We start from the raw sequence: 17,273 nt of genomic DNA, 5'->3' as shown, positions 1-17,273 counted from the left end.
GATGGAACTACTGGCAAATTGGCTGGCATACCTTGGACGGCTTTCTCGATGGCCTCGTCTTCAATGAAGTAAAGCTTGATGGCAGTGTTGTTCTCCTCTAAGACCCTGTACAGAGTATGAGCATTTGGGATGTCACATCCTTGACTTATCAGCCTGTCTGCAGTTCTTTTTAGGGTTGCACCAACACCATCTGGTGCTCCCTTCCCATGTCCAGGAGAATTACCTGACCACCGGCGCGCGGATGTCCCTCACCTTCCTCTCTATGTGTGTTTCCTTTCTGCTGCTGTTTTTTCCATTGTTGAATCTGAAATTGTAGGTCAAGGTCAAGTCAATGACCTGCTTACTCTTCAAGACTAAATATTGTATCCTTTTAATCACTATGTAGTAAAATGAACATGAACTTGCAGATAATACTCCTAAATATGTCAATGTATATAGGAGAGAGAACAAATTAATTGTCACTTTTTTAAAGTTATTATTTTCAAAAATTCCTCGTACTTTTAGTTGATACTGTAAAACCGTAAACAACAAACATTCAACAAGAAAATATGATTGGTATTAAGCAATATACATTAAATATTGCTAAGATTTAACAGCTATTCAACCCTGTAACAGCCATTCAACCCCGTAACATTGAAAAATGTGATGGGGTTGAATGTGACAGGGTTGAAGATTTTGTGCTAATCTGTTGCTAATTCGGGATACTAGCAGCTAGCAGTGTGCCACATGGCCTTATTCAACAAAAGACATTGTTATACTTCATAGCTATAAAAACAATTCTTGGTAAAATCTTAACTATGAATTCCCCCCCCCCAACAGAGTTGAATACCTGAGATTGACAAAGCCCATATGTGCTTAAAAAACATGAAATATTTATAAAAAGTGAGAGAGCAGCTTACCACTTGTCACACCAGGCTTCTCTGAAGACTTGTATGATGTCACTTCCTCATAAATGATGTCCACAGGATCAAACCATTATTTAATTGTGAGTGGGGGTATTGTTGCGTTACGGGGTTGAAAGAAATACAAGGACAGGGGTAAAAGCCTGAATTTCTCAGAAAATAAAATGTCTTATGCTGAGAAAATGGATTATGCATAATAAGGGGGCATATACAATTAATTTAACAAAAAAAAGCATTATTATTTAACACTGTGTACTCAAAATGAGTCACGCCATTTGCATGATGGTCAATAGGGACAGGCGAAATTCTTAATACTCCTAAGAAAAGCAAACATATAAGTATTGAAATTCATCTCTGTTTAAAATCATATTCTCTACTCCATATTAAAAACATGTAAAACTTTGAAATGTTGTAATTTAAGTGTAGTTTGATAAATGTTCTGACAAGTTATAACACTAGTACATCTTGGGACACTGACAATACTGAAATGTCACCGAATCTGTAGAATGACCCATGAATTTGAGTTCTTTCCCAGAATAACAAGACAAACACGGTCTTTATGCGATCAACATTTAATAACGCTAATCAAAATATTTACAAACATAATGAGAGTGATCATTAAAAGGTAGGAAATAGATTCAAAGACAAGATGAGCGACCTCGAGATATCTGAATATTAGGAGTGTTATACTCAGTCTGTGGGCAAAGTCTTTGATCCTTGGCTAGGCCTCATGGAGTAGAACAAAGGAGATCAGAGATGGCTGTGTGTTTTCTGGTCCGTTGTCATTCAATGTTTTCATGCAGATTTTGTCACTTGAGAAATACTGCACCAAACGTCTTAGTTAGATGTAAAATTGTGCGACTAAGATCTCCTCGACAAAAACGTCAAAATTAATGACTGATTTCTTGAGTAATCTTAGATTAATTCAGACTATTTTGAGGAAGTGTATACTGGCTACGGCGTCTGAAGATGGACAAGCTGTACTATTGCCACTTTGTTCTCGTTTTTCAAGCAAAGGTCTTTTAAGGGAGTATGCGAGCACACTCGTTCGGTTAACACACACAAGGGAGATTTGACTTGAGTGTGATGCGCACAGGTCAGGCACACCTTTCGCCACTGTCTCCCATTGCATTTGCTATCAGTACACACTGTATGGGTTGCACCTCCATCACTCGGTCGCGTCATTGACGTTATCAACGTTCTACAGACGCTGCAGCCATATTGATGCCCAGAAGAAGACTGGGGGCTAATGACTGTTTAGTCTAAATTACACAATAGTTGCTTGGAAATACGATGACATTGCTAAAGTAGGCAAATGTTTAGTAGGAAACATCTTTGCCATTATCATCATGTCGTCAAATTGGTAATAACTACAACATAGTCTATCTGACAAGTTATTGTCTAGGCAGATATGTGAGTAGCCTGCATCAGTCAGCTCTCACTATGTCACAAATTGTTTACCCAGTAATAATTCCCAGATGTCTTTTATGAATGCTTTGAAAACCTCAGTGGGAATTTGTGGCTGTGCTGGTCCTGATCTCTCCACACAGCCTTATCAGACTCAACCAGCTAGCCTCGCTGGTGCTAAGTACATTTGTTATGCCCTATGTTGGGTTGATGATGTTCAAACTGGCATTGAAGATGGGGTACCCTGTCTAGTATATCCTCTGCTGCCTCTTGTTTAATTTCCTGCTGTAAAAATGTCATGAATGGGGGTGGCAAGGCAATAATACAGTCAGAGACAAGTCTCATTCTAGGACCTATAGAGACATGTGAGGAGGCACTGATAAAGTATGCCCTCTCTGCTCATCCAGGAAAAATGTTGACATGCGTGAAGTCTATTATCTATTCCAAGGTTGCACTGAAACAGAAAGCCCCAACCCTATGGAAAGCCGTTTTAACATATATTCATTGAATATTTGATATAAATAATTGCATTTTTTATATCAATTGAATTTTCTATATTTAATAATTCTAAAAACAAGGGTTTGAGACAAGCATCAGAGCGGGAAAACAATGTGATTAAAAGGGAAGAATATACAGTGAGGAAAGGAAAGGACATTTATTCAACTGTGAAGACGAACTTTGGAATTTGCGAACTTGAGAATTAAATGTCAGTGAGTGAAGTGAAGATCACTTGACTGAGGAAAATATTGCAGTGATTGAGGACAATATTGAAGTAAGTGACAATCAGGAGCCTACTGAGAAACTGTCTGGATTTGTTGGAAACATTGAACAGTTTGATGAAAGTATTGAGCAGTGGAGCTCATTATACAGAACGGATAGAATATTATTTTCTTGCAAATGAAATTGATCTGGACACAATTGTGCCTAATTGTTTTTGTTTTATGGGGCCAAAGACATTTAATTTACTACACAGCTTGCTACAGCCAGACAGGCCAGTTAACCCTCCCGTTGTCCTAGGGTCAAAATGACCCGCCACTGTGTTGAACCAACTTTATTTAATTTTTATATTTTTGGGATCATTTGTGAGAAGGAGGCAGTGAGACTTTAAAGAAAGTATCACTGCCTCCTTCTCACAAATGATCCAAAAAATATACAAATTAAATAAAGTATATGGGGATATTGTGGAAATACTGAAAGGACACTTTTCACCAAAACCACAAGTTACTGCTGAAAGATTTAGTTTCCACAGAAGAAATCAGGTAGAGAGAGAATCAGTGACAATGTTTGTGTCACGATCGTTAGACAGAGTAGACCAAGGCGCAGCGTGATGAACGAACATACTTTATTTAAAGAGAGTAAACACTTGAACAAAACAATAAACGATACCGTGACGTCCAAAGGTTAAACACAACCAACACGGAATAACCCAAAAGGAACAAGATCCCACAACTATTGTGGGAAAACAGCCTGTATAAATATGGCTCCCAATCAGAGACAACCAGCAACAGCTGACACTCGTTGCCTCTGATTGGGAACCACTCTGGCCAACACAGAAATACAATACATAGAATATCGACATAGAAACACAACACATAGAATATACACACCCTGGCTCAACATATAGAGTCCCAGAGCCAGGGTGTGACAGTTTGCTGCTGTAGTAACCCTTTCCTGCTGTCAAATGAACTAGTGGCCTCATGGGTGGAATGTTATTAATATTTTTCATAATTTCATAAATAATAAACATTATTTCAAATGGTTTTGTTATATTTCAGTCTTCTCTGATGTACAGTATATAAAGTGTAATATTGGGATGCAAACTCAGAATTTAATACATTTAAACTCTATATCTGACATGGTACAGGTGTCTTCTTTTTTTAAGCTCTTAACCATGTGTGTGAGGTGTATACTTTTGTTTCAAAGTAGATTTGTTTAAGACTACCTAGAAACATTGTGTGACCCTGATTTACCCCACTGCAGTAAAAGGTTAAAGAAACTTGAAAGATGTTTTAAATGACACCATTAGAGACAGACTTGTATGTGGGCTACGGAGTAAAGCTACACAAAAGAGACTATTGAATGAAAGTAATCTGAACTTGGCAAGGGCCATTGAAGTCAGTATTTCCATGGAACTAGCAGCTAAAGAGGCTCAGCAGTGGAATTAATCTGGAAAAGTGCACAGAGTTGCAACTGAAAATCAGAGCCAGGGAAATGAAGTCACATGCTTCCACTGTGGCAAAGCGGGACATCAGGTGCCTACATGCTGTTTTAAGGACATGGATTGCGGAGCCTGTGGTAAAAAGGGCCACAATGAATGAGCCTGAAGAAACAAAAAATTAGCTCAGAGAAAACGTCAAAGACTGAAAAGAAAGAGACATTCCAATGAAAGAAAATGTGACATGTTCACACTGTTGAGCAGGAGAACACTGAGGTGAGTGACTCATCAGATGAGAAAGTCACACTGAATATACTGACTGTTGCTGGGGGGCCGCACAGCTACTATGTCTCCCTTGCTAGAGGGGCAGTCGGTGCATATGGAGATTGACACAGGGGCAGCTGTATCTCTTGTGTCAGACACAGTCTACAAAAAGACATTGAAACACCTTCCACTTCAATCAGCACACGTCATGTTAAAAACGTGCACAAGTGAATCTGTCACCATGAAAGGCATCACTGATGTCAGAGTTCAGTTAAACAGACAAACTGAAAAGCTGCCATTCTTTGTCGTGAAAGGAGACTATCCATCATTACAGGGACGTTCGTGGCTGGAGAAAATCACACTGGACTGGCCAACAGTGCGTACAATAACACCTGGAAACATGGGCCTACCCGCCATCTTAAAGAAACATGGAGAAGAGAAGTCTTTAATGGAGAGCTGGGTAGAATGAAATGCGTTACAGTGAAGCTTAGCAGACAGCAAACCAACGTTTCTGAAAGCACGACGCCGTACCTTATGCTATCAGACCAAAGGTTTAGGCTGTCTTGGACGCTTTATTCAAGAACAAAGTACTGGAGCCGGTCAGAGTGAGTGAATGGTACCAGTGAGTGAATTGTACCAATCCTTAAGAAGGACATTGAACAAAGCAGAAAGTAACTACACACAGATAGAACAAGCCCTAGGAATTGTTTTTGGAGTGCGTAAGTTTCACAGTATCTGTATGAGAGGAAGTTCACCCTTATTACAGATCATCGTCCACAGACAAGCATCTTTGGACCGCATACTGGGATTCCGTCACTTGCTGTTCAAGGGTTTGTGCAAGTAGAATGCAAAGGTGAACTTTGTTGTTGTCAGCACACAGCTATGACATCAAGTACCGCCAGTCATAACTGCACTACAATGCAGATGGACTTTCCAGGTTACCACTACCTGCGGAGAAACACCAGAAACGACCCAGTGTTATCTGCCCTTTGTCCAGCCCTTTGTCCAGCATTCCCCAACCAAACAATCATGTCCCGCGTTTTATCAACAAATTCAAACACCACCAATTTAGAAAAAAGGTTGATTTGTCATGTATTTCAGTCAGACATTCCAACCTGTCTCTTGCAGTCAGGTTGCGCTTATAAAAAAATATATATCATAAGGATGTGGTAGCTAAGCCTAATGGTGATGTTAAACACTTCTCCAATCATTGTTGAGATCTGATATTCTGCACAACGCAAGACGAAACGTAAGCCAATGTCATAGGCCTATCCTCAACCAATATTTCTCAAATCCTTTCGGGCTAAATTCCTGCTAAACTTGGAGAGGACAGTTAGACTTACAAAAAGCATGCTTGTGATGAAGTGCTACAAAAGTAAGTAAATAGACATATTACACTGAAAGATATAAGGTCATTTCATCAAACTTGTGAGGCTCTCCATGCTCATTAGTTCCTCATTCAACATATTTGCTGCTACTTCACTCAATCCCATCTTAACTGTTTTACATTCCCTGAGATAAACCAGAAATGTTTCCTTGGCCAAATATTGTTTCTGCATCACCAAATTTGGAATAGCTGAATAGTCCCCAAAAATGACCATGTGGCCAAAACTCAACAGCGTGAGCCACTAGGCAGAATGTGCTTTGATTGAAACAAAAATACAGGAAGGTTAGTTTGTTAACACCATCTGCTCTAATTTATTTGCTCACGAAACAGTGATTCAAGAAGACCTAAATGCATATTCCCATGAAACTGATTGAGATCAAATGATTGGCATGCAGATGCAGTTTGGCAAACCATGAAGAATTATCATTCACTATTGACAGTGATGATGCCACAGGCTATTTTGAATTTAGGTATGCCTAACTTGATATTTGAGGGTATTAAAAATAGAAAATGTTCTTGAGACAACAGGCAGACGTTGCAATTTTATGCATATTCTATAATGATATTCAATAGGCCTATCTGTCGGTACAAACTTTGAGAAATTATGACGTCATTTACATTTGTATTGCTCTCCAGCATCTATATTTTTTTGCATCAGGTCTGCACCGTATCATCCATCTATCAATGGGCTGGCGGAGAGGTTTGTACAGATCATGACAGCAGAGGGAACACGTCCACATTCACATCGACGGGGCCACAGTGGAGAGGGTGAAAAGCTTCATGTTCATCAGGTTGCACATCACTGACAACCTGAAATGGTCCATCCACACAGACAGTGTGGTGAAGAAGGTGCAACAGAGTCTCTTCAACCTCAGGAGGCTGAAGAAATTCGTCTTGGCCCCTAAGACCCTCACAAACTTTTACAGATGCACCATTGAGAGCATCCTGTCGGGCTGTATCACCACCTGGTACGGAAACTGCACCGTACGCAATCACAGGGCTCTCCAAAGGGTGCTGCGGCCAGCCCAACCCAACACCGGGGGCACACTGCCTGCCCTCCAGGACATCTACAGCACCCGGTGTCACAGGAAGGCTGAGAAGATCATCAAGGACCTCAGTCACCTGAGCCACGGCCTGTTCACCCCGCTAATATCTAGAAGGTGGAGACAGTACAGTTGCATCAAAGCTGGGACCGAGAGACTGAAAAACAGCTTCTATCTCCAGGTCATCAGACTGTTAAAAAGTCACTGTTACTAGCCGTCTGTCACCCGGTACTTAACCCTGCACCTTAGAGACTGCTGCCCTATGTACAGAGTCATTGAACACTGGTCACTTTAATAATGTTTACATACTGTTTTACCCACTTTATATGTATATACTGTATTCTAGTCGTGGCTCATTCTAAATAACTACTGCTGTACACACCTTTTCTATTCATATACTGTCCATAATGTCTATACATACTCCAGACTCTGACTTTGCTTGTTCTAATATTTATATATTTCTTAATTCCTTTATTTACATTTTTGGGATTTGCATGTGTTGTTTTGTATTGTTAGGTATTACTGCACTGTTTGAGCTAGGAACATAAACATTTCGCAACACCTGCGATAACATCTGCAAAATGTGTACGCAATGAATAATATTTGATTTGATTTTAAACATGCCTTAAAAGCGTCTCAGGGTCAAGGGACATTGCACCAACCCTTGAACAGCTTCCTGCTGTCCTACAGGAACATGCTGCATGCAACCAACAAGGCTTCCCCTGCCTCGCTACTCATGAACACACAAGCTTCAACCTACTCTAACTTCAGAAACAATACAGTGCGACATCAACAGGAGAGTCAGGTTTAACTGAAAGCAAAGGACAGAGCTTTCAATCCTGGAGAAACTTGTCCTAGCTAGGAACTACCTCAATTGACCAAAGTGGATTCTTGCTACACTCATTGCTAAGACTGGTCCTGTGTCCTACACTGTCCAGACTGAAGAGAACGTCATCTGGAAAAGGCACACAGATCAGTTACTGTTGAGTAAAGCAACACCGAGAGTACCACCAGTCAGTCGTGAGTGGGCCAGGGCCTCGTTTCCCAGTTGCGAGGTAACTTAAGCATTACGATGACCGTACCAGATGCATTATTATTTAAGAGCCAACTTACTATATAATTTAGTAGTATACTGTAGAATACTATAGTAAATAGTTGTTACTACAGACCGCAAAAACACTACAGTAAATAGTACAGTATTGTCTGCAAAAACACTACAGTAATTACTGTAGTATATTATACTACAGTATTTAATTTGCAAATACCCTGCCCATTCCCTTCCCCATATCCCAATGTGTGCCATCCATAAGTGAGAAACCTACATGCCAAGTATAGACCATACAGTGCCCTCAGAAAGCATTCACACCCCTTGACTTTTACACATTTTGTTGTGTTACAGCCTGAATTTAAAATGGGTCACTGGCCTACACACAATACTTCATAATGCCAAAGTGGAATTATGTTTTTAGAAATGTTTACAAATTAATACAAAATTAAAAGCTGAAATGTCTTGAGTCAATAAGTATTTAACCCCGTTGTTATAGCAAGCCTAAATACGTTCAAGAGTAAAAATTGAAGTTACATAACAAGTTGCATGGACTATGTGTGCAATAATAGTGTTTGACATGATTTTTGAATGACTACCTCATCTCTGTACCCCACACATAAAATTATCTGTAAGGTCACTCAGTCGAGTGGTGAATTTCAAACATAGATTAAATCACTAAGACCAGGGAGGTTTATCAATGCCTTGCAAAGAAGGGCACCTTTTGGTATAGGGGTAAAAATAAACAGAAAATGAATATCCCTTTTAGCATGGTGAAGTTATTAATTACACTTCAATGCACCCAGTCACTTCAAGGATACAGGCGTCCTTCCTAACTCCGTTGCCGGAGAGGAAGACAACCGCTCAGGGATTTCACCATGAGGCCAAAACATGTATCCTGTTTGCAATAAGGCACTAAAGTAAAACTGCCAAAAATGTGGCAAAGAAATGTACTTTGTGTCCTGAATACAAAGCATTATGTTTGGGCAAATCCAACACAACACATTACTGAGTACCACTCTTCATATTTTCAAGCATGGTGGTGACTGCGTCATGCTATAGGTATGCTTGCCATATTGACAAGGACTAGGGAGTTATTTAGGATAAAAAGAAACGGAATTGAGCTAAGCACAGGAAAAATCCTAGAGGTAAACCTGGTTCAGTCTTTTTTCCAACAGACACTGGGAAACAAATTGACCTTTCAGCTGGACAATAACCTAAAAAACAAGGCCAAATACAGTATACACTGGAATTGCTTACCATGACGACATTGAATGTTCTTGAGTGGCCTAGTTACAGTTTTGACTTAAATCGGAATGAAAATATATGGTAAGACTTGAAAATGGCTGTCTAGCAATGATGAACAACCAACTTGACAGAAGAATAATTTGCAAATATTGTACAATGCAGGTGTGCAAAGCTCTTAGAGACTTACCCAGAAAGACTCATAGCTGTAATCGCTGCCAATGGTGATTCTAACATGTATTGACTAAGGGGTGTGAAATGTATGGGATATTTCTGTATTTCATTTTCAAGAAATTTCTAAAAACATGTTTTCACTTTGTCATTATGGGTTATTGTGTGTAGATGGGTGAGAGAAAAAATATATTTAATCAATTTTGAATATAGGCTGTAACAAGTCAAGGGGTATGAATACTTTCTGAAAGAACTGTATATTTAGTTCCCTACAGGTTATAGAAAAGAGCAGAAGGTCTGGACTATCCATTCAGAACTCAGTCCTACCCACTTACAGGTTATGGATATTTTGCTCTGAGTATTTGGTCCAGTAGGTTTCCTCAAGGAGAAAGCACCCACTGCTAAATCAAAGATATTAACACAAAAGCAATATAGTAAATACTACAGTAATGTCCGCAAAAACACTATAGTAAATACTACAGTATACTACAGTCATGTCCATAACACTACAGTAAATACTACAGTATAGTCTGCAAAAGCAATACAGTGAATACTATAGTATTTATACCATAATATACCAAAGTATTTTTTCATATGGGTAAGGCCCTGGAGAAACCTTTCTCCTTTCCCGACAACCCCTCTGTCTTTCTTCTTAACCAGGAATTGGTGTCCTCTCAGAACCCGACAGAAGCTTTCATGATCAATGACCCTATCAGATAGAGGCTCTATTACTGCCAATTATCCTTCACTATACCCTAACTTGAACATCACTAAGAGAGACACCCCAGAGAGACACTTCAGACCCCACAGTAAGGCTAGTTCCCCCTTTTCATTATGGTGATTTAGAGAATAGCACGTTTTTGTTTTTCTCATCAGTCACATGATCAGTTAAATGGGCCAGTGAAAATGCTTGCTGAATTAACAGGGACAATTAGTCACACCTGTGACAATATTACTATAATGTCTGTACTATTATGCAGAACAGAACATTGGCAATTAACTTGTTGATACTTTTCTTTAAAATAACACATTGGTCACAAATTATGTGCTGTGTATTATTTTTCCATTAAGCTTGTTAGATGCCTTGTTTATCACTGCATTACTAGTCATTGCTTTACTTATAACCTGAATCTCTTTATGTTTCTCATGATCCATAAATTATATCCATAAGTTAATGTAGATGTAAGGGAGTCTTATACTGAGACAAAATATACCGCTCTGGACAGGGCTTTCATGTATCCTTTCCTAATCCAGCACCCTGGCTTTGAGTTGTGGCATGTGAACTATGTGAACTAACCCCCAGACACACACATAAATCATCTCCCTGTTTACCGCTGAATCAACAGCTACAAGCTCTGTGCTGTACTGCATGTCCATTGACAGACGACAATACACAACACATCCACTTGCTGTATTGATCTTACTCACTATATATCACTGTAAAGATATTAGGCATATAGCCTTTATAATATCCTAACAATCCCATACTTTCTTCTACAAATCCCTGACAATGTCAGTTCAATTTAATATTTGTATTGAGGTGACAAGGTCTCCATAAGTTTCAGTCTCATGCTATAATGTAGGGCTTTACTGTATTGTATACTATAGTTGATCCCCAGTATCTCAAATCAAATCAAATTGTATTGGTCACATACACATATTTAGCAGATGTTATTGCTAACACTGAGCTGTCAGTGTTAAGTTTTCACAGATTTAGTTTATGTGGTTTTCTTGTTCAAAGAAAACTACTTTGGATGAGCCATGAGAGAAGAGTTTACAGTACTGCATGTTCTCTTGAAACTCTAGAAAACAAATGTTGTTGCTAGAGCTGGTTGTAATTGCAAATACTTTCCATGTGGATTGTTTAGTGAGTGGAAAACAACGGGATCATCTGATATAGAACATATTGGTTTTCTGTTGAGTCATAAGTCAATTTCAGCTGATAATTTTCATGGTCACAAGTATTCTCATCAACATAGTTCCTCACTACCACCCTCCAAAATACTTTACAGATTTGATTATACTATGTTTGTCTCAGCAGTGCAGATAAAACTGTCTATGGAATTTGCATGATGCAGTACTCACAAGTTTGATTTGGTATGATGAACTCCATACAGCACTTCCATATGCTAAACAAGCATTACATTGTTAGGGGTTTACGCATGCACCGCATGCACTGATACATTAGTTCTGATTTCATTATCTGATTTGGGTCTGATTTCCTAACAGCCCATACTAGTTAGCCTAGTCATTTTTCTAACAGGTGAGGAATGCTATGACTGATGCATACAGTATTTCTTGATTTCCATCTCTCTCCCTCTCTCTTATTATCTCTCCCTCTCTCTTATTATCTCTCTCTCTCTCTCTCTCTCTCTCTCTCTCTCTCTCTCTCTCTCTCTCTCTCTCTCTCTCTCTTTCTCTCGTTCTATTGACAGGTTTCGAAAAGAAGTAAATAGAACAAAAACGAAGTTGAATGGTTATCTTATACTGATTGAAATCAAGTGGGACGTATGACTCCATTTCTCTCCTCTCAGTTCTTTCTCCATGCTTCTCAACACCTTGATTCACTGCATACCACACAATCTATTTGGGTTTGTATTACACTTTTGGCATTCAAATCTGCTGTGTTATTTCATTCATATTAATTAACAAAGTAGTAGATAGGTGGGCAGCAAGCATTTCTTTTGCATTGAACTTTCTCCTCCACTGTCCCTGCTTTCGGCAGAACTTTTAAATGATCTCTTCCTTTTTCCTAAATTATTTCTTCCTTTTCTTTTTTCTTTTCCAACTAATGTGGTGCCAGCCATGCAGTATTTGGGATGAACTTCTCAGCTGTAACATTCAAGGGAGTTTTACTACCCACTGTAGTATCCCTCGTGTGGTATTTACTATAGAATGTTGTAGTATACTGCAGAACACTATAGTAAATACTACATTATTGTCTGCAAAAACACTACCTTTTTTTAAAGGTATTGTCACGCCCTGGCCTATAGAACTCTAGCTAGTTTGGTCAGGGTGTGAATATTCTAGGTTTGTATTTCTATGTTTGGCTGGGTGTGGTTACCAATCAGAGGCAGCTGTCGCTCATTGTCTCTGATTGGGGATCATACTTAGGCAGCCAGTTTTCCTGCCTGTGTTGTGGGATCTTGTTGTGTTCCTGTTTAGGCTTGTGTGTTAGCCCATTGGACCGTCACGGTTAAGTTTGTTATTTTGGTTACTGTGTTGTGTGTTTATTAGTTAAATAAACATGTACGCCTTTCACGCTGCACCTTGGTCCGACCCGTCTCTTAACGTACTTGACAGAAGATCCCACCACCAATGGACCAAGCAGCGTGCCCAGGAGGAGCAGAGAGTATGGACTTGGCGGGAGATAAGAGAGGATCTGGCAAGGCAGATGGAGGCCCTGATCAGGGTGGAGAAGGAGAGACAGCCCCAATAAAAACAATTTGGGGGGCTAAAAGGGTGGTCGGGGAGCGACAGAGAGGAGCCCCGACCACTGCACTCGTGGGGGCTCAAGGAGGAGTCCTCACTGGAGGAGGACGGGGCGCGGAGTGTAAAGGACGGAGACAGTCATAGACCTCCAGCGCCGGTTCCCAGTCTGGCCCGGCCTGTTCCTGCTCCTCGCACCAAGCCAGTGGTGCGTGTTCCCAGTCTGGTCCGGACTGTTCCTGCTCCTCGCACCAAGCCAGTGGTGCGCGTCGCCAGTCCGGCCCGGCCTGTTCCAGCTCCTCGCATCAAGCCAGTGGACGTGTTCCCAGTCCGGCCCGGCCTGTTCCTGCTCCTCGCACCAAGCCGGTGGTGCGCGTCGCCAGTCCGGCCCGGCCTGTTCCTGCTCCTCGCACCAAGCCAGTGGTGCGCGTCGCCAGTCCGGCACGGCCCGTGCCCATTCCACCGGTGCCTGGTCCGGCACCGGTCAGCGGCTCCACTCCGGAGCCAGAGCAGTCCGCTCCACCGGTGTCTGATCCAGCTCCGGTCGGTTGCTCCACTCCGGAGCCAGAGCCGCCACCGAGGCTGGAAGCCCACACTGACCCTGCCCTATTCAGTCAGGTTTGTGCGGCCGGAGTCCGCACCTTTGGGGGGCGGTACTGTCACGCCCTGGCCTATAGAACTCTAGCTAGTTTGGTCTGGGTGTGAATATTCTAGGTTTGTATTTCTATGTTTGGCCGAGTGTGGTTCCCAATCAGAGGCAGCTGTCGCTCGTTGTCTCTGATTGGGGATCATACTTAGGCAGCCAGTTTTCCTGCCTGTGTTGTGGGATCTTGTTGTGTTCCTGTTTAGGCTTGTGTGTTAGCCCTTTGGACCATCACGGTTAAGTTTGTTATATTGGTTACTGTGTCGTGTGTTTATTAGTTAAATAAACATGTACGCCTTTCACGCTGCACCTTGGTCCGACCCGTCTCTTAACGTATGTGACAGGTATACTCAGCGAAATGACTTTTCCGCGAGCAGCACCGCAGATGTTGAGGTGAGCTATTTGAAAGATTCTCACACAGACACACACAGTATCTGCACATGTGCACGGGTTCTTGTCACGCTGTTACAGATGTATAGCGATGAATTTCAATTGTACGGAATGCTTGAAGAGGACGAGGCTAAGCGAGAGATAAGTCAAAAATAAGCCCAATGCGTTTCTGTGGGCTTAATATGCAGACCTAAGCTTGTCGCCTGCCTTCCTACCTTTGGGACGACTCCCATTGTTAGGGTGGAGACATGAGCATCTTGTCATTATATACAGATCTCTGACTAAGGTAACACCGAGATCATCTTTTAGGGAGCGGTAGAGGTGACCAATAATGGTGCGGGTGAATTTAGCGCATATTGATGGTTTAACGAGACCTCAGTGGGCGATAATCTAGTGCCATTGATGGTTGCAATAGGCCCCTTGTTATTTGATTATATCCCTATAGGCTACATTCTGTAGGCTACCCGTTAGCCTATCAATAGTCACATAATGAAAGGTGTGTGAACCAATAATTGGCTACTGTTTGTGTTTCCCTGGTTGAGTTGATGAGATGAGTTGGGCCATCAGTTGATTGACAGATGTAGGCCTACTGTAGAATGATAAACTTTCCTCCAGTGTGGATGCTCGCCCACATTTTATAGTTAGGCTATGTATAATTTGCAGAGGTGGGTAGAGTACTGAAAATCTGGACTTAATTAAGTAAAAGTACTGTTACTTAGATTGTAATTTGCTCAAGTAAAAGTAGCCCTCTTAAGAAACTACTCAAGTAAGATTAAAAACGTATCCGGTCAGTTACAAATTTAGTTAAGTAATTTATTACACCTTATGGTAGACCGTGGCAGCAAACAAAAAGGACAACAACTTAGTGCAATTTGACATTCCTTTATTATTTAAGCTTGCCAGCACCATCTTACAGATGTCCTCCTGCACAGGTCTCCAGTGAAGACTGACATCAAACAAAGTCTGTAGGCTGTACAGTTTCAACTGCGGTCATTTAAAGTTGACATAATATCTATCAATGTGCTCAATTTCATAAAAAGGTATATGGTACTTGAGACATTGGAAAAATTGTACAATTTAAATAGCATTCATGAAAATGTATTTAATGTGATGGTGAATGTGTACTAAAAAGATTTACACCAAGTGTGATGTTTCATTTTTCACTCAGAAGGATCAGGTAAGCGTTACCACAGTCAAACAACAATCAATATTGAATTGTCACTACCAATCATGTTACTAGTATGCAAATCAGACACATAACAGCATGGAATTGAACATCAAGGTAGGTATTCAGGTAAGAATCATTTAAGTAATAAATAATCAAACAGTGCAGATATCAATTGCCACAGTCAACTCAATCATCTTTTTCCTGCCAAGGTAGGATTTACCGGTCATGTCTAGATGGATACAGCTTTTGTCAAAAGTCGATTTATTTGCATTTTAGCTAACCCTAACCCTTTCCCAACCTACTCCTCCTAACCTGCCGCGAAAAGTCAATTTTTGACAAAAGCTGTATCCCTTCCAGACAAAAAGGATTTATCCTCCTTCTCTTCCGAACTTCTCCTTACCCCCCCTCCCCTCCCCTCCCCTCCCCTCCCCTCGGTCATTCCATTACAGACAAAAAAAACTTGATTTCAAGTATATGGCACAAAAAGTTTACTGGGATGATACACTGACTGTATGACAGATGTGCTTATAGGCCGAATGACAGAATGACATTTAGACACACACACACGAGTGAAAGAGAGCAATGCATGAGAGGAGACTGCGGTGGACTGACTTGTTGATCTAGCTAATGTTAGCTACCTAGCTACATGGTTGACACTGCAGCTAGATAGCTAGCTAGCTTAGCCAGCTTATCTAGTAGAACCTAATGTGATAGCTAGTTAGCTATTGCCACACACATCTGATAACCTATCCATTTGCATTGCACTCAAAACACAATTTCAACAGCAGAATGATATCTTAGAAATACTTATCTCCCTCCAGAAATGTATAATATTACAAAGACAGAAGGTAATTAAAGTGCAATTTATCAAATTTTAATCTGATTGCATCTGGCTAAGAACCCAAGAACAGAAATATCCTCAGGAGTGAAGACATGCACTTCACTTGAAGAGCTGTGGTGGAGATACAGGGTTTGACGGACAACTTTGACAGCCAATGGACTTAAGAGTTTTGATGACAAGCTATTTTAACTACATTTCACTGGTCAGGGAGTTGTAAAATGTTCATACAGATGTAAAGGGGAACCAATAGTATCGATTCATGTAAGTTGTTTTGGCGTTAGGAGGTTTTCATCCGAAAGCGACTACATAATAATACAAATCTATGTAACTGAAGTGATTTGGTAAAATGTAACGGAGTAAAAAGTAAGTTACTTCCTTCATAAATTACTTGCGTACCTCCCACAGAGTAACTAGAAAACTACTAGTTCCTAAAATTCAAAGAGCAGTAGTTGGCCAGATTCAAACCCATATGGCATATGTGTGTTGGATTCAGCGGCTATAACCGTTGGACCACACATGCACTGATATAATCATGAATTTATTCTGCCTATTGCTTGCCTTGAACATATAATGAAACAGTTGATCTAAAAAAAAAAATGTTTTCCCTACCGGAAAATGCATCTACCCCCTACAAATATTGTCAATTTATTATAATCCACATAAGAATTCACATGAGACACGCTGTCGCCTGCACATAGCCTACATAACCTACTTGAACGAACGTCCAGTGGACCTGCAGTCTAAGTTATTGTATAGCCTACAAACACCGCTTCCAGCTGCCCCCTGGCGGCGATTCTAAATATGAAATATCCATTCAAATTCGCCTGCTGCAGGATTATTTTCCTCCCGCTACGAAATGGATCATATTAAGATCCGACATCTGTAGAGCATGGTAGCCAGGGCACCAAAACAGTGGAGAAGTTGAGCCTCATGCTTCAACTCTCTTAGATGTTGTGGAAATTGACCCACTATGCTGTTTACGTTCTGCATCTGCATCATATTGCTGAGTCTACCTTTAACTATAGTAATACTACAGTATTTAATTTGCATATACCCTGCCCATTCCCCCCCCCCCCATATCTGAATTTGTGCCACCCATCTATATTGAGCCTTTGGCTGATCAGTGGGCATTGGCCGGCCCAGCATCCCTATCAAGATCGGCCAGGCCTTGCACAGGCCATTG

The sequence above is a fragment of the Coregonus lavaretus genome, assembly GCF_964263955.1.
Source record: "Coregonus lavaretus genome assembly, chromosome: 12".
In the NCBI taxonomy this organism is placed as follows: domain Eukaryota; kingdom Metazoa; phylum Chordata; class Actinopteri; order Salmoniformes; family Salmonidae; genus Coregonus; species Coregonus lavaretus.
This window is presented reverse-complemented; position numbering follows the sequence as displayed.